Genomic DNA, 19,541 nt, shown 5'->3' with positions numbered 1-19,541 from the left:
ATTACCCCAGACTACTAAGTTTTATAAAAATCGCAAGACTAGTTTTTAACAAATTAGCTCTCAAAATTTTAGCTCCTCAATGTTAATTGAATTTGGTATATATTTATTAATATCTCATTTTTTATTAAACGTTTTTGCTTCTTCCTTTCACATGTCGAAATTTAGGTTTATTCCAAATAAAATTCACCCATTTTTATGATCCATTTTAAAAATTTGTATATTTAAATAATTTTTATAAATTTTTTGAAAACAATTTTGAAATATAACCTATAAAAGCTGTACCGTCATCTTAATGTAGGCGTATTTCTAAGCATACCTGCAAAAGATTAGACTTTTTTTAATTCAAAATTTTCTAAGATATACACGAATTTACATATTGAAATTGGCATCTTTTTTTTTTTAGCCATAATAACGCCAAATGTGTGGTTTATGGATTTTGTTACAGTGAATTGCCACAACTATTTTTAACCGTAAATTTCAAAGGAAGTTTGACGGAATTATATAAAATTTTTGCTCTCAATGATGCGTAATAAACATTTATTAATACTAAATAAAAAGCTATTTTTTAAAATTACAGATGATATTATTCAAATTTTTAACTTTTTTATAAATTTCTTTCGCTCTTCCTTTATTTTTTAAATATTTGTAAGAGTAAATTTTTACCTTCGCTGTATTATCGTCTGCTACTTCATTTAAACTGAATTGACTAAAACTGAGAAAGCTTGTTTGATGTTTATTTTCACAGTGTCTTTAAGGAAACAGGACGTTGACAGTTTGGGTCACGTCCCAGCCTTAATATATATATATATAAACATAAATTTTTACACTAATCCTCCTAGAAAGAATGTTTTAAGTGGTAATTTTCTCTCGTGTTGTAGATTATATAAAAGACACGCTCCTTAATATAGTAATTATTACGCTTAAAACCTCTAAATTATATTATGATTTAGATTGTTTTCCTCCGATATAAGAATCGGGTCATTCGGTGATACAGGATAAGCGCTACTAGAGTGGTTTATATCTTCCTCATTTAACAAAAATCCTTTAATTTATATATTTATCCTTTGGATTTTGCTTTAAACTTTATTTATAGTTAAAATTTCTAGAAAATGAAAAGATGTCTTCATCTGAAACGCATTTGATGCAACTAATATTTTTTAAAAAATTACAAGAATGCAAAATTTATGGAAGTGTAACAACCGAAAAATTTTAATCTGCTTGTGTCAGCACTGAAAACAAATGTAGGAGGAATGACGGAAATTAGAGGGAAAAGCAAAAAATTTAAAGGGGAAATCTACTTCAAGGAGAAGTTTGTTCAAAGAGAAAATACTTGGACGTGTACATCAGCAAAGATCAGCAACTGAGTTTGTGCTAACGGAAAAGACAGAAACTATAACAATGCAGATTAAAGTGAACAGCGATTGGCTTTCGACTATATGGTTGTATAAATATAAATTTCGTCATAAAACATCATATCATATCAGAAATGAAGCATCCCATGATTTCTCAGCCGAATTATTTGAAGATTCAGGAATTTATCTAGTGACGTATATGATATCATCTAAAGACGTTTCCCGTCTTGATGGAAACCAGTCTTTCCTTTCATCTCATGCCTTCAAAATACCTAGCCTCTAAAGATTGATAAAGGCTCTGACCAAATACTGATGAAATGGATTCAATTGGATTATTAAGGTACGGCAAAGCAGGGCTGTCTGCGTAAAAGGAGAGATGCCTTCGTGAAGAATTTTCTAAGGGAAACCAGCTCGTAGACACGTTACACATGAGAAAAACCAGGAAACCGCCCATGCAACCAGCCTGTTCGCTGGAATTCGAACCCCGGAGCGAACTACCAGTTTTCAGCGACTTAACCGCTCGGCCGTTTGTGGGCCATTTTGAAATGGAGTGCAATAATTTTCTTTAAAATTAATGTCAGAAATACCAAGATGTTTCGAAAAGTTGGATGCCTTACGCTTTTACTTGCAGAATGCCTGAAGAAAAAGAATAAGGCATTAAGAAGAAAAAATAAATTTTTGCGTAAAATTTAATATTTTTTTAATTTAAATTTTTTAAATTTTATGATATTTGATTCTTGGGATTTCCAAAATAAAATATTTGACTAAAATATGAATAACAATTCAAGAAATTAAATGTAGGAGGATAAAATTGTGTAAAGCAATAGGCCCAATGATAAAATTGCTTAAAGCAATGTATGAAAGTCAAAATATCGGATATACATGTCTCTTATTAGTCCAAAGGGGCTTTGTCCCTGAAGTATTATTGTTTTCGTTTTGCGATTTTGCGTTGAATCACTATAAATGCCCGTTTCACTTTTCAAACTGCTGCTGCCAAATGTTAGAGTCCTGCATTATGTTTGAAGAAATTAAGTAATGAAAAATCTGCATAAATGTATGCATATTTCTCGCATTGCGACAAAAGAACGGTACATAGAGCCAACGAAATTTGAATGACGTAATCCTCCTATGGATATAGGCATGTGGAAGATCAAATTTGAAATTTGGAATTTGTTTTATGATCGATTTCATATTTTGCAAAACTTTAACGAATTTTTGAGTAACAAACTCAACGATTTAAAAGCGAGCAATGGCAATACTCTACGGGGAAAAAAAACCTTTTTATCTCCAGCGCGCGGAACTGTATATCGGAAATCCTAAAGAATGCTCATTTTAAAATTATTTTGCGACATTGCTATTGAACTGAATTTTATGGTTTAAATGCAAAAAACGTGATATTTAATAAATAAAGGTAACACACAAAGCCTTAAAAAAACGCCGCTTTGGACGTAAATTAAAATCTGAAAGCTTTCAGATTTTTTTATATATCTTTTCTGAACGGAACATTGAAAGGCGTGTTAACTGTGTTTTACTGTATTTTCTCGTTTAATAAATGCAGTTTTCAAATGCATCGTAGACTGGGTCACAAGGTAGTCTTCCGAAGGAAACGCAATTCAAATAAATAAAATCAAATTCTAGAAAGTTTATATTAATAAATATATTTAAAATGTTCGAATGAAAGTTAGAAAATTTTAAAACAATTCTGTGAAGAGACAATGCAACACAAACAATTAAAATAAAAATCTAAACATTTAAAAATTACCTCAAATAATAACTTGGACAAAAAATATTGTATTAAAACTATTGGAAAAAATAAAAGATTCCCCTTTTATTTAAACTAAGCAGTTCGAATGCGTAAATAGAAATTTTTAAAACAGTTATTTGAAAGAAACATTGCAACTTAAAACAATTAACATGAAATTCGAAAAAGAAAAAAATACTTATAATAAAAATATAGTGTAAAGAACATTATTTGAAAGATGGGACGAAGTAACTTTTTTTTTCCGCTCACGCACAATCTAAAAAGGAAAAGGAAAATAGGTTGCTTTATACTCGTATTAAGAAATTCGCTTAGTGAACTATTCTTGGCGCAACTGATAAAAAAGCGCCAATATAAATGCTTGAATTTCTCCGTAAATTTCGCACCAAATTTTACAAAATTTAATATTTAGGCATATTTTGAGTCGTAGAATGGAAATATGTAAGAAAAATTAGTATTTTATTTCAGAAAAAGTCCGATTTTGTGTCAAAATACCTATGTTAGAATTAGTGCTATATATAAACCTAATATATATCCTACGTCGCGCTTTTGAGACATAAAAATGCAATTTTTGAATTTTCTAAATCGGCCGAGTAAAACGAGAAATATAGAACTGTCCTTTTTTTTCTTTTTGCGCAGTGCACGTGCGATTTGATTTGGTTTAGAAAAAACTGAGAGAGCCGAACAAATGGGGTTCCTAGCCGTAACTGGAGTTGTATCGTAATTTAAATAAAATGTTCCTAAAGATTAAAAGATCAATGAATGTATAAAATCTAGCCTTTTTTGGTTACAGACACAGAAAGTGTCTAAAAGATCATTTTATTAACTCATGTAAATTAACAAAAGGGACAGACTGTGCTTATAGAACCAGTCAGCATTTTTGGCGTAAGACAAAAATAAAGAATTTAACTAAGTAATTTGCAACGTGGTTTTCAATAGGCGGAACACGCTCTGATTTTACAATCAAAAACTTCCTTTAAATGCTATCTGTTTCTATCCTATTTTAATAATTAACATTCTGGCAGGAAAACGGAAAACGTGAATGACAGTAAACAACATTAACATAAAATAACTGGTTAATAAAAATAAATGGATATTCCACAGCTTTACCAACCAAAATTTAAGTATACGCAACAAATGTCTGACGACTTTGTTAAGAATTTAAATCTTAATTAACTATGAGCTATCTTCTTACAACAACAAAGAATTACGATGATTAAATCAAATCTTGCATGTATATGGCAAAGAGCTGTATCTTGACACAATTTTCTTCCATTTACAATAAATCAGTTGCTGATCTTCTTCCAGTCATCTGGAAAAAGAAATATTTTAGCAGAAAAATTCATTACATATTACATTACTTCAACATAAATTAGCTTTTCTGGCCCCTTTTTTATTTAAACATTTCATTCAAAAGTTTTTTCATACAATTTTATTAGAACGTTACATTTAAATTTAGCCCAACTTTCATGCAACTCATTCATCATTCTATCAATAAATCTCTTCCCCACTGCTCTCTAGTAAAAATATATTGAAATGTGGAAGCAAGCGTCTTTTGCATAAGTGACATAATACTTCTAGGCCCACCAGCGGCCGAGCGGTAAAGACGCTGAACACTGGTAGTTCGGTCCGAGGTTCGAATCCCGCGAACGGGCTGGCTGCATGGGCGTTTTCGTGGTTTTCCCCATGTGTAACGTGTATACGAGCCAGTTTCCCTTAGAAAGTCTTCCACGAAAGGCATCCCTCCCCTCAGGCAGATAGCCGTAGCGTGCTTTGCCATAATTAAATACACACACACACACACACACATACACACATAATACTTCTATCTAACCCACATCCTATGTGTTAGAAATTCTGATACACTAGACCTCAAAGACTCCTTATTTTCAAAACTGAACCTAATGCCCTAACAGGATCGTGATTTAAAATTGTGTGCTGGCTAGACAATCTAACCTTAGACTCATATGCACATCTAGCCTTTTGCTTTAAAACGTAATTATATCTTAAATCTGCTAGCTTGCATTTAAACGGCTCATTCATACTGTACAATTTTAATTCTTGCAACTATGCAAATCCTTATTTACATTAACACATATATTTAACAATACATTTAACATTTAGAATACGAATGAAACGTTTACGATATCTGAAATTAAGAAAAAATTCTGCTTGCGCTTTACATCAAGGCACACATGTTGCTTAGAATTTCTTTATATTTTTGTTAACACTTCCTCACATCAGTCTCTCAGACTAAAAAAAAGTTCCTGTTTCGAGACTAGCTTTGAATCATGAATAATTTCATATTTCAATCAGAGCTTCTTGTTACGTAAAGCAACTTAAATAATCTCACTTGAGGTATAATTTTAAAATAAAATAGCAAATCGTGCAATTTTTAACATAAAATAAAAAGTAAAATAAATTTTCACTTATCTTTGTAATTTTCAGAATTCATAAGTCTTGCCAGGAGAGATAATCGCTGGCTTTCCGCACACGAAAAACCTCTTCTGGGGCCTTTCTCGGAATCTTACCACTTTTCCTTAGCCTTAAAGTTTCTTCGTATCTGCTTTGTTGGTCTTGAACTTTCCACTGGATCTTCCTAATGTAACTCAGGCGACCTTCAGTGCGAGCTCCGCAATATACATGGTCACAGGCAGTTTGATTTTTTCTCGCAATCTGAGCCTGCGTTAGTTATCCTTTGGGCGTTCGATTCCATTGTCGTAGTTGCTTTGGATTTTCTTTCGTAATAGTGATTGCAAATCTTTTCCGTTGGGAACTTTGACTTCCGATGTCAGTGGTTCTCTACGCCTATCCTTTGCTGGTCAGGATTTTTCTTGCCACACTTCCTGAAAATATCTTTAATCATTTGCATCTCATTTCTATCGAAATATGGCGTGATTTGCATGGCAATAGAAAACATGACATTCGCTAGCTTTTGTTCCCCATTTTTGTCTTTCAAGCAAATTACCGTCACTCGAATTTTTTCTGCTAGACACACACTGCGCAATAGAAAGCAACACAGCTATCTCCAAATATCCGTCTCCTTCGGGAAACTTTAACACTGGCCCCTGAAATAATGCTTGTTTCAACTGTTCGAAAGCAGTATTGGTCTCTGCTGACTAAGTGAAACGGTGTTTTTTTCTTTTTCATTGCAACAAAGGCTCAGCTATTTTACCGAAGTTTTTAATGAAAGTCCTATAATATAATCACATACCTATGAAGATAATTTCTTTGCAGAATTAGTCCCACCAGCGGCCGAGCGGTAAAGTCGCTGAACACTGGTAGTTCGGTCCGAGGTTCGAATCCCGCGAACGGGCTGGCTGCATGGGCGTTTTCGTGGTTTTCCCCATGTGTAACGTGTATACGAGCCAGTTTCCCTTAGAAAGTCCTCCACGAAAGGCATCCCTCCCCTTAGGCAGATAGCCCTCGTGTGCTTTGCCATAATTAAATACACCAACACCAACTTTGCAGAATTAAGAGGAGGGTAATTTTTGATAGCTATTATTTTAGAATTGTCAGTCATTTTATAACTATAAAAGCCAAAATACTTATAGAAACGAAAATACTTCATATAAGTCTTTAATATGTTCGTCAATTGTTTTACCAGTAATTACTATATGATCTAAATAAATGAATGTACTTTTTCCGAGGACTTATCTGAAGTTGATATTCACTTTCCACTAAAACGCTAAAAAACCTGTAGAAAATCAGGTATTTTTTGGAAGGAGGGAAAAATGAGCTATGCCTTCGCCGGGAATCGAACTACGGACATCTGGAATACGCGCCCAGCATGCATACCACCTCACCACGAAGGCATATATTCACCAGAAGGCGGGAGAAATACCTTATATACCCCCTTTTAACGGGCGACTGGGGATTTTAGGGAACCAGGTCGCCTAATCCTGGAGGAAGAGAATCATCATCCACCACCCTTTTAGTTCGGGCTCCACTGTAGAGACATTAGGTATTTCTTGGAAGAAGGCAAGATGAAAAATGAGCAACACCTTCGCCGGGAATTGAACCACGGACCTCCGGCATACGCGCCCAGCATGCAGACCACACACCACGAAGACACGCTAAGAAGGCCGGAGAAATACCTTATAAGCCAAACGGCATTTATAGAAAGGCATAAATGCGGTTTTGGATCGTCATTACTCTTCATCAATTTGCAAACATATGTTATATCTAACGTCGTTATAAATTGTGCTGTTTTAATTTACGAATTAGCTCTTTGTTACAGGGAGGAGACAGACTGGTACTTAGTGATACCGTTACATTTTCGATAATCAACTGCAAAACGACACGCTTTGAAGTTACTTGGTGGGATATTATTTTTCTTTATACACAGCAAGCGTATTTTTTAACACTTCCTGAATATGCTTTTCTGTTATTTATTCTTTTACTTTATCGTAGCTGTAAAGTTTTGATCTTAGAGGGACCGCGTTACCAATATCTATAATATGACTCACAATTCATATGTGGCCTGGACGCTCGTCAAACAAATTAGAAAATTGTTTTACTAATTCTATCTAAAATAGAGTAAAATGGACTGGTAAACTGTAACAAATGAAACATCAAGGTATACGTCAAAATAAAACTTAGATAGTTTTCATATTATTTCAATAAATTAGAAAACATCTTATGAGAATTGGGATTATTTAGTAATAGAGATCAAATTAGCAACATTTATTATAATTTTTATGCAGAATATGATTTCAAATTTCCACCAGTGACCAAGGCCTCAAACCACTGAATACTGGTTGTGCGACCGGGGCTTAAATCTGGCTGCAGGAAAACTGTCATGCTTTCCGCCATATATAACTTGAATGCAAACCAATTTCCTTTAAAACACCTTAACAAAGGCCATCTTCACTAAGGCAGACCAAACCCTGTGAACTTCAGCATAATCTAACGCGTTTTTTTTCTCAGTAAGGTAATAAATTTTTCTTTGTTATTCAAGACAGTATTATGACAAGTACGAAAGAATTTAATATTTGACTAATAATAACTATAATCTGACACGTAGTAAGAAGTACTGATCATCATAGAAATGAACAATATGGTACAATTATAGATTTTGTTTTCACAAAAGAATTTTTTTGAAATACGAACAGAAAATTTCCCGAAGCTATTTGTAAATATACATTCAAAAAGAAAGGTCTTTTGATTTCATTATATTTTTACAAAGAGCTCTGCTTTCATATTTCTCTGTTTTTCTATTTTAAGATGCTTTTGTTACTTTGTGAGTAGAAAGTTTTCGGAATTTATTGACTGACTATTTTAGTGTCCAGTGAATTGTAAAAAAGTGGAAAAAGTGAAATGGTGACATTTCTTTAAATGCACTTTGGACCGGCTGGAAAGTATGCTGTTTTTTGTCCTTAAAAGCATTTTCATTTCATAATGCAATTTTACTGCGCCGCTGAGCACAATAACTGTATTCTAGGAATATGTCGCTCAAAGTTTCGTTTCAATTGTAATTTTCAAAAGGAAATTCTGAATGATAGAATATTTGTAAATCCTTTTTAAGCAAAATGGAATTTATTTTGTTTCATTTCATTTTAAGAAACACAATAAGTGCTTCAAATTATAGAGACGTGATTTTCAAAAACAAGTGTTTTCACGAATCATTGAACGTTTATGGGAATAGTACGAAGCACAAGAAGGAAATATAAATATACGAAGCAAAGTGGTTTTTTTTACGATATTCATCCATCAAGGATTATTTTTCTTTTTGAAATATATAATATGAATTACTTTAATCTGCATTTAAATTTCTATCTTATTTATCTTCTTTATTTTTATTGATGAAAATTATTCAGTTAATTTATTTGATTAAATGGAGAAAAGCTTTAATAACTGATATCAAAAACAAAATTTAGAAACGGAGAACCATTTTGTCATTTTCAAATTTATAAATTAGCGTTTAGTATTAAAACATCAAAACAATTAATTTAGAAGGTTAGTTAGATTTCAGTTCGGGGATATTAAATATGATTGCAGACGTAATAAATACATTTAAAATCCCGGAAGATTTTAAGTAAATTAGAAAACATCTTATGAGAATTCCGATTATCTAATAATAGAGATAGCAATATTTATTATAATTTTTATGCAGAATATGATTTTGAGAAAAGTATTTATTTTTATACAATTTCCATTACTATAGTTCAACGAAATTCATAATACCTTCAGTTTGTGTGAGATTCAGATTGAGTTGGTCTGAGTAGAAACGCATGATGGTTAATCACAAATATCACAGATACTACAATTTACACACTACACACAATAAGATACTACAAATGAGTCACAGATAGTACAAATTACAAAAATAAAAGATATGCTCATTTATTTAATCTTTCGAAAAATTTTTTAACGACGGTAACTATCGTATTTGATTTGTTAAAACTGAATTTTCATGAATACTGCTGCAATTATGAGTTACCTTTAAAAAAAGGATGAATTAAATCGGCCTCTGAAAAAGGGGTTTTCTGAAAAATGCATTTTTTGATCTGTAGGTCTAGTAGCAGAGAAGCTTGATATTAGAGCTTAATGTGCAGTTATATTTATGTTTCGTTTGGTGAAACCATAGAATCGACCTGAATTTTTATAAGGATTTGAAATCAAGATGATGTTCTCCCTCTCTCGTTTCTAACTCTTCAAAGAATTTTAATTATCATCTCCTTTCATCAAACGTTATGTCCGGCTTGGCTCTCGCTCTAAACGCATTTATAAACCGAACAAATTTCTCTAGTGTACCATCGCTTTGTCTAGAATCAAACCTCGTTGGAGCCAACGCACTTCTCTTCAAGCAGCTTCAACTGGCCTTTGAACCATTATTGTTATTATACTAGCTATATCAACAGATTGAAATTGATACAGCGCCAATTTAACTTCTAATTTTTAAGCTGAAGACTATGTCTACCTCATGATCTGTGAAGGTCAAATTAAAACGTCCCGAAACAAAACTAGCAGTCACCTTGACTTAGTACAGAAATAAACTGGAAACACAAGAAAGTTTTTTCTCAATAATTTCTGATCTTGGCTACAACCTTCGACCCGGGGAATTAGAGCTAGATCAAACCTTGTCTTAACACCAAAAGCTAACTTCAGGAAATTCTAATTTTGTTTTGAGCAGCGTCTTTTGCTAAATAATAGGCAAGGGTCCTGAACATTCTTCACAGCCAAACACTGAACTAATATATTCATAAGGTTACAAATGCTCTTCTTCAATTTATACTAAACTGTTTGCCATTCAAATATGCATAAACCTCTGAAACGAGCGAGACGAAATGCAACATAAAGCAAATTTAAATTAAAACTGGTTAGATAAACGCAATTAAAACGTCAATGTAACCAGTTTAACAGCATTCCTGATTAATTACATGCTACATTTTATCAAACAGATAAATCGAACTGTGCCCAAAGTACTTCATACATTCTAACTTTAAAAAGTACTATAAACGTTCAAAATACGCATAATTTGGGTTTTGAGTGCATAAAATACCACTTACGAATCATATGTATTTTGCCAGAATTTCAGTAAATATTTTTTATTGCTATCATGAATCATCAATTTAGTTCATTAGCACTTTCAAACAATACGAAATAAACTCTTTAACACAACCACTCAGATTTCAAAAGATTTTAGGCTTCCATGGAAGTGTTCGTTGTTCACTTATATTTTCAAAATTGCTAATTTCACAGAAGACTGTCTCAGTGACTAGATAGTTCATTATAATTTGATATTACACATCATGTTATAACACTAGAAATTTCAGCTGCTCAAAGAGAATGTTTCTTCAGCTTTTGCCTTGAAAATGGTTAATAACTTCAGAAACTTTGAAGGTTCAGCTTTGAAATATTCCTAGTATATTTAATACGAATGTAGTTAATAGAAACCCTCAAAAAATTTATATTTTGGATATTATTAGAGTATTTTGTCCCTTTAAGATATTTTTCTTATTGAAAGCATAGGTACAAATCACAGCGTTTCCTAATGAGCTGCTCTATGAATTTTCTTAAGACGTTTACTTTTAAATATAATTGAAAATACTCATTTATATTATAAAGTATTGCAAAAATTCAACTATTCTGGCTATACAGGAATCTTCAAAAATCCATTAACTTATCCTGTCAAAGAACCAGTTTTGTCGTTCTCGGGTTAGCTCGGGTTTTAATATAATTATACCCATTTACTTTATGAATATTTATTTCCTTGTAAGTTTCTGATGTCAAAACTGTCAGCATGGCCCTGAAGGAAAACGTGTAGTCACTTGTTTAACGCATTTCATTTTAAATAATTAATTTTCACTGGCAGTTAAAATTTACGATCGTGACGTTTCATTTCCTCCAGTGAAAAGCCAGCACCTTGGGTGCTCTATAATGAAGGCTCTAGATTTTAATCATGAAAGACTTTTCTTACCATTCCCATAAACCTGTTGATTTTTATTTCAGATAATTTTATGGTTCATTTAACACTAAAAGTTTTTTCTGGTGTGTTGTTTAGAGCACCACTTTGCAAATAAATTCCCTTTTCTGAATTTAAATCAAGACTTATCAGTTTTGTAATTTAAATCTTTCTAAACATCCCGATATGCAAATTTAAATATATGAGTATATATATATATATATATATATATATATATATACGTATTTAATGTATGCTAGTTAACGTTGTAGAACTCGTCTATCTAGTCTAGGGTAAGTTAATGGAAATAGTTAAATAGCTGCGTAGAAAGAAAGTTTTGCATTAAAATTATATCTATATCTTTTTAATACCTATAAGAATATAATACAAGTCTTTATACTACCAGTAAGAAAGATATCACATTAGAAAACCGTGTCTATGCCATTAGTTCGCTATTTTAGATGTCCTCTTTGTTTCATTGGGCTTATGTACCAAATTATTCTTATGCATTTAATTTACATTTTATGTGCTTTTGTTTTTTATATTCATAACAATATTTTCATGAAATTGTTTCCAAAAACGTAAATAAATTTAAAAGCAACTTGTACACACACACGTAAATGAATTTATTTAGAATTTTGATTTTTTATGCCTGAAAATATATTTAAAATAAAAATCACAAAAAACTGTTTCCAGATTTTATATTACGATCGAAGGCACTTTTTTTTAACGTTTTGTGTGTCACCTTTATTTATTAAATATCACTTAAACCATAAAATTCAATTCAACAGCATTATCACAAAGCAATTTAAAAAGAGCATATTTTTAGAATTTACGATACACAGTCTCCCGCGCTGGATATGAAAATGTTTCTTTTCGTACAGTGTTGTCGCTGCCCTTTCAAATCTTTGAGTTTCTTATTCAAAAACTCATAAATGTTTACAAAATATGAAATAGATAATAAAACAATTTCCAAGTTCGGGCTTATAGATGCCCATATTCAGATGGAGGCGTACGTTATTTAAAATTTGATGGCTCCAGGTTTATCATAATGCTATAAACATACATACATTTATGCAAATTCTTCATTGTGATAATTTGTGATAATTTCTTTAAATATAATACAAGGAGATAACATTTGGTGGCAACAATCTGAAAATTGAAATGCCATTTATAGTGAAACGCCACAAAATGCCATAACGAAATAATTAGCCCTTCTGGGGTAGTAAGTTGTAACAAATACTCTTTATCCATTCTATTAGAAACTGCGAGCTAATATTGTTACGAACATTCCAATTGCAGCTCTCAAAACTGAATATAAGTTATATATTCATTTGTAAAGTCTTTGTTTATAATGAATGAACAGCTTCAATAAATTTAATTTAAAGTACCGCGATTTAAACAACATTCGTTAAAGCTACTGTAAGTGTGAGTTAAATTTAATTAAAGGCTTTACGTAAATTTTAAGAAATTATAAAAGAGAAATGTTCACCAATTAACACAAAATTCATTAAAAATTTACATATGTTACAAACTAGTAAAAAATTAGTTTTCGGCATTATAATCAGAGCTAAGGAATAACATAAAATGATGCTGCATTTTCAAATGTAATTATTTTAACAAAATTTTGTTGAACTTCATAAAGTGAAAAAAGTTCGTAAAATTATTCGTTAAGTGAGTACTTTTTGGAATATCGTGAGTATAAAAACTTTATTAATATTCTTCAAAGCGGCATCAAGCATATATTACCTAATTGCCGATTTTCGGAGAGTGCCCACCAAAGTATTTTTAAAAGAGATAATTCCCGTGTGCATAATTCACAATAGCACATCAGTATCGACATTGAGGGAGGGGTTTCAAAAATGGATCAATGAGTTTCTATTGCTCCAGTGACGCTGAATCTCTGAAACTGTGCGTATGATATGTTGTTGTTAACGTTTGGCTTCGCATTTGTTTAACAGTTATAAAATAAGGAGTATAAATGGTGCTATCATTTTAGTAGAAAATCTCGCACTGCTTTCATTTTATAAGTTTATTTAATCGTCAAAATTACACTTTCACGAAACTTATCACGTACGGATTAATGTTTGTGGAATATTATCGCTCTTCATATCGAGAAAATGACATATCGAGAATGAGAAAAGCTATAATTAGCCTCGAATACTATGCATTTACTAACATTTGTGGATTAAGAGAATTCAAGTGTATAATTTTTTTATTCAGCTGGAAATAACTGGAAGTGTTACAATGAATCTAGCAATTTCTTATCTCAATGCTTGCATTCCTTTGATTTTGGAAGTGTGAGATTCAAAATATACATTGCAAAAGATTTTATTATACCTATTTTAAACATTGAAAGATATATATGAAAAAAAATTAAATATATTCGATGTGAATAAGATAAATTCATTCTGTTTGAAGAGTATTTCTTGTGCAAGTAACACATTTAGGAATGCACAATTATTAACGTAACACACTAAATGTGTAGGAATCATGGAAATTAGGAAAACCCATTTTGAACAAAATTATGCATTGCCTATAATTATAGAAAATTTTTTTATATAGACTGCCATACAAAATATTAAGACTTCTATTATTTACATATATAACTATGCTTATATTTGATATAATTTCGCATTGAAAAGTTTAACAGGAATCCAGGATACGATGCTTTAATTATTTTGTACTGGCAAATAATTAAATAGATCGAGTGCAATAGAGTGACAAAACATTTTCAACTGTCTTGCTCAGAACACAGCAAAGGTCGTATGAAATGACAGAAATATTACTGGAAACCCAATCGCCTATTTTAGAAGCCACACCGCGATACAAATGTGCACTTACAAAATACGCTTTTCGTGTGGTGCTTCACACGTAAGAACTAATCTACAATACTATGCAGATAATCACTCATCAGTATAAAATTATTGTATTGTGTAAAACGTTCAATGAAAATATTTAACTATCAGTATAGAACTCTCAGATTTCAGTGTACAGTATCAGTATAACAGCATTAATCAGTGTAACAGCATACTCAGTACACACTATCAGTATAACAGCACCTTGTATCTTGCATGAACCTGTTCTTTTATACTGTAGAGTCATTAGGATTTTTTTAATGCTGGAGAAGTAAAAAATGACCAATGCCCTCGCCAGAACTCGACCCTGGACCCCTCGAATACACGCCGCATGTGCTACCGTTACACCATGAAAGCATGCAGAAAGGAGGGAGGGAATACCTTATATACTCCCCTTTTAAAGGGTGACTGGGAATTAGACGACACAATCGCCAATCCTGGTGGTGAAGAATCATCATCCACCACCTTTTTGTAGTTCGAGCGCCACTAGAGTCATTAGGATTTTTTTGAAGCAGGACTATATGTAAAATGATCAATGCCCGTGCCGGGACTGAACCTGGACCTCTCGAATACGTGCCAAGTATGCTACCGTTACACCACGCAGGCTTGTTGAAAGAAGGGAGAAAATACCTTATAATAACTTGCCCCCTTATGGCTGGGTAAATCAAAAATTTCTATTAAGCTCTCAAAGCTGCACTTCTGCGAGGGGGCAGAATTCTTGCGTTGTACAGTTGCGGATTCCGGACGAAACCCGAATAGTCCTTGAAAGTCGCTTGGCTTCCCAGACCCGTTCTCACCTGACCATTCCATTATGACTACCTGCAGTGGACTCAATATCTCTGCATTGGACAGACCAGGTGAAAATGATAAACGCATATTTCATGTATCGTTTAAATCCAGAAATGCTAAATTATCTTCCATTTTTATTTATATAAAATGCTATTCCTCACAAATTGCAGTACGATGACATAATCGACATAGATTTATAATAAGTTGCAATTAATATAGACTGCAAACGTTAAGGCTTTTGTATTTTTAATTAGCTAAGCATATCATGGCTTAAAATATTAATAAGTGTAATTTATTTAACATAAACACTGTACGAATCATCTGGGGCGTCAATAATGCTAGTTTATCATATCGTAAAGGAAATGCTAAAGACAAACTTAACTGCCATTAATCAAATAGTCGCAATCGCAAGTAAAGTGATATAATACAAACCCGGAGTAGAACTGTACAAACAACAGGTGTTAGATATAGCTGCGTCAAAAAAAATGTATAATTTTTTTTTTTTTTTTTTTTTTTTTTTTTTTTTTTTTTTTTTTTTACGAAGCCTTTTCTTTCCCTCACCCTTTTAAATTTCTCCATCGTCATTTCAGTTATGTTTTACCAATGGCAACACACTTGCTTAGCTACGTCACATACTACTTTAATTTATATCTTTAATTACGTAATATTTGAAAACAAGTGTTTTGTGAAGTAGTTTTTATTCCTCTGAATTCAGAAAAATTAATGGAATCTTTTATTTTCTAAAAAAAACTAGTTTTTTTAGAAGGAAATTTGAGCGAAAATGTGTCTATGAATTTCACATGAAGAAAGTACTTCTAGAATTTGGTTGCAGATTGCATTAATGCTAATTATATTAAAAATTATTCTTAAATTCCATCAAATAATACATGCATTAATTCAAAGAGAAGACGAAGAAGCTGTTCTGATAACCTTTGGAAATTGGTAGAGTTTTATTCAAAGCCTACGCCAAAATAAGGCTGCTTTTTTTGCCTAATTTTAAAATTTTGCATTGTTAAAAAATTATTTCCCTTAGAATTTTATTGCGATTAATTGTTTTCCAATTGGCCAAAAATTATTCTCTTTGGAAAAAAAAAACTTTTTTTTAGTAATGTAAAGAACAAACAAACCCTTTCTATGTGTTTTTGAGACAGGTAGTTATTAAGCCGAAACTTTTAATCAAAAATACTAATAACTAATTTGCATTGTCTTCATGTCAAATATTAGATGAATATTTTGAACACATGAAATGTTTCAAATTACGCCATGACGAAAATGGCACAAATATATCCATGAAGGTCTATGAGTCCTGAAATGTCACAAACCCTGAAATGTCCATGAGTGACATGTTCACGAAGCATGAAATGACCATTAATGTATACGCATGACGAAATTTTAAAAATGAAAGAAAACAAACATAGAGTATTTAATAAAATTCTTAATATCTAGCTCAGTAGACTTTTTTTTGAAACATTTCCATGTAAAAAAAATTGTTTAGCTGAATATTAAGCTTATTATAACTGCATATGAACAAAAAATACAATCATAGCACTTACGTACCATAAAATGTTTTACTATTTTTTTCCTTTTAAAAATATACTTTATCACTATAACTGTTGTCGAGTTAGTACAGCTGTTCTCGAATTGTTGAATTCTCGAAATCTGTTATCTTCGTATGCATGCTTATGTCTTTATTGCCATGAAACGCCAGCTTCGTAACTGTAATACCCGCTTAAAACTTATTAACTAAAGATTGTTAGATACTATATAACGTAAGCAGGGCAGAAACACGGGAGGGGTTAACTTTGAGGTAAAGAACAATCAGAACACTTTCTCTTTTCCACCTTTTAACAATCATTCTGAAACGGAATCGATTGCAAAACAAACCTTCCCGCAAACGAGATTAGGTAGGGCTTTCGTCGCGCAGAGCATTCTGGGTAAACACAATCAAGAAGAAGATGTTTCCTAAATGTTAATAATAGCCCGCAGTTTTTTTGTTGCGTTCGGTTTAAGGAGGAGAAGGCTTAAGAAGAAAGCAGGAGCAGCTTTTTGGGAGCTCTTGCCAATTTATCAGTCGTTGTCATGGCAACGGATACACCTACCAAAATATGGACGCCCCGTTCACTATGTTGCTTCCGAAATTTAATGCTGACATCCCAAGTGCCTGTTCAGTTCCTTTTTTTTTCAATTTTAAGTTGATCGTAAGAATGGTTTAGAAGGCACATCACAAAAGTGAGGCTCAAGAAAAGTTTCGGTAGATATAACGCAAGCTATATTTAGAAGCGAAGTCAATAAGTTAGAGTTTTGGTTTTATTAACCAGTTAGCCAGCTACGATTTAAAGTTCTCTGATTCCTAATGCCATTTTTCCAATTTAAATACTCACTTCAAAAGCAAAAGAATTAATTCAGTATGAAAAAGAAGACATCTGAATTATATACACCGTATCTGCAAAAGTTTTTAACCCTGCCTTTATTTTCGAAACCGTAGTTATACACATATACTCCCAGCTATGAAAACTTTTTAAATGATGAAAATTTTGCAAATTTCTGCAAAACAAAATACTTTTACAAAAATTACAAAATTTGATTTTTCCTTCTACTCAAGTTTATTTAAGAAAATGTTATTATAGAAAGCACAATATGAAATGTATGACTGAGGTACGACAAAAATTTAAATAGATGATACTTAAAATTATTATAAAATTTAGATAGAAAAGATATTTAGTTTTAATGTTGGATTTCATATAACGAAAATTGAAGAACAAAGTATTTGCTCTTACCAAAAATTAATACTTATTAATAAAATTATATTTATGGGGGGTCGTGTTGGATGGGGTTTTAAAAGAGTCTTTTACTGTGTAACAACAATTTATTACAATGGTTAAGTTACAAATGGACACAAAATATAAAATTTTAAGAATTATACAGAACAGGTGTCTGATACAACCTAACATTACCTGGCCTTTACTGAAGTCTTTCTCTGCCTACTCACCAGAGGACACCCTCGTTGCTAGAGTGAGTCCACTATAGTTTATATTAACAGCAGAGTTTATCATCATTTTAGGAAAAGATTTTTGATGTAATATACTAATAGATTCAAATTTTTTTAAAAAGTATTGATGAAAGTAAATTTTATTCCAATAAAATATAATTTTTGAAATCTTACACAATTCTTACCTTAGAAAACATTTACAGCCTTCAATATTCTCATACCGATAAAATGTAACCTTAATTGCATTAACTAAGAATTTTAAATATTTCTAGCCTTATTTTGTGTACGATTTTTAAATCAGGATTCTAAAGTAATAAACCTGCGTGAGACTATTAAAAAGTGTTTCTAACGTTTCAAAAATTATAAATTATTTGTCCGAAATTACTTTTGGTATAAAATTTGTAATAAAATTTTAAATTAAAGATTATTACACACTAGCATATTACAAAAGAATACAAATGAATGGCATTTAAGACGAAAGAAAAATGAACCTCGGGGGAAAAAAAGTACATTATGAATTATATATTTATCTGTATGTGTATATATTCTGCATGCTTATATATTTTGTAGAAAAAACATATTTGGTATATAAATGTATAATTCATCTATTAATTGAAGCATAAAGACAAGTTCAAAATGACCTCGAAACACGCATTTTGGAAATTAAATATCTCGTTCAATTTTTGTTAAACGAGAGTCAAACATTTCTTGTTTTATTTTTTATAATACGTATAACATTTTTCTAAACAATATAGAGACCGGTAGAACGTATGAGGGGTTAGATTTCATGTTTTATATAAAATTAAGTTTTAAATTTAAAAATACGAAAATATAAATCTTTGTTTCATTTGAAACAATTTCATAATTGGAAGCATGCTTCTACAATCAACGATTGCGAATATGAAAAGGTCAGGTAATGTCTTTTCCGCACAATACGTACACCAGAGTTTTAGGTACGATTCAAATTACTGAATAGCAGAGTTCCTTGCCAAGTTATGCTGTGAAAAACCAAATCCAACTTAAGCACGAGAAAGAGTTCATTATGTTACAAATTTGCAATCCTTCCGTATGCTGAATAAAATAGAATTATCTAGTAGATCAATATTTCAGTACATGCACTTTAAAAATGTGTCTTATACGTAAATCATCGACACTGTTAGTATGTAACATTAAAATGAAGTATCATATTCGATCATATTGTGCATTATTTTAAAATGATGCAGAAAGTAATAATGTATATGTATGTGCATACACACATAGAGAGAGAGAGAAACTTTTAAGAGAAATAGAGTATACATAGACGATGGAAAACCACACAGAAATTCATGGTGAGAAACTCCTTTCTGGAGCGGTAGCGACGAAACAAATCACACGAAAGCATGGATAC

This window comes from Stegodyphus dumicola, chromosome 12 (genome assembly GCF_044657685.1).
Source record: "Stegodyphus dumicola isolate Sdum_Otavi_A_Nest chromosome 12, ASM4465768v1".
Lineage (NCBI taxonomy): Eukaryota > Metazoa > Arthropoda > Arachnida > Araneae > Eresidae > Stegodyphus > Stegodyphus dumicola.
This window is presented reverse-complemented; position numbering follows the sequence as displayed.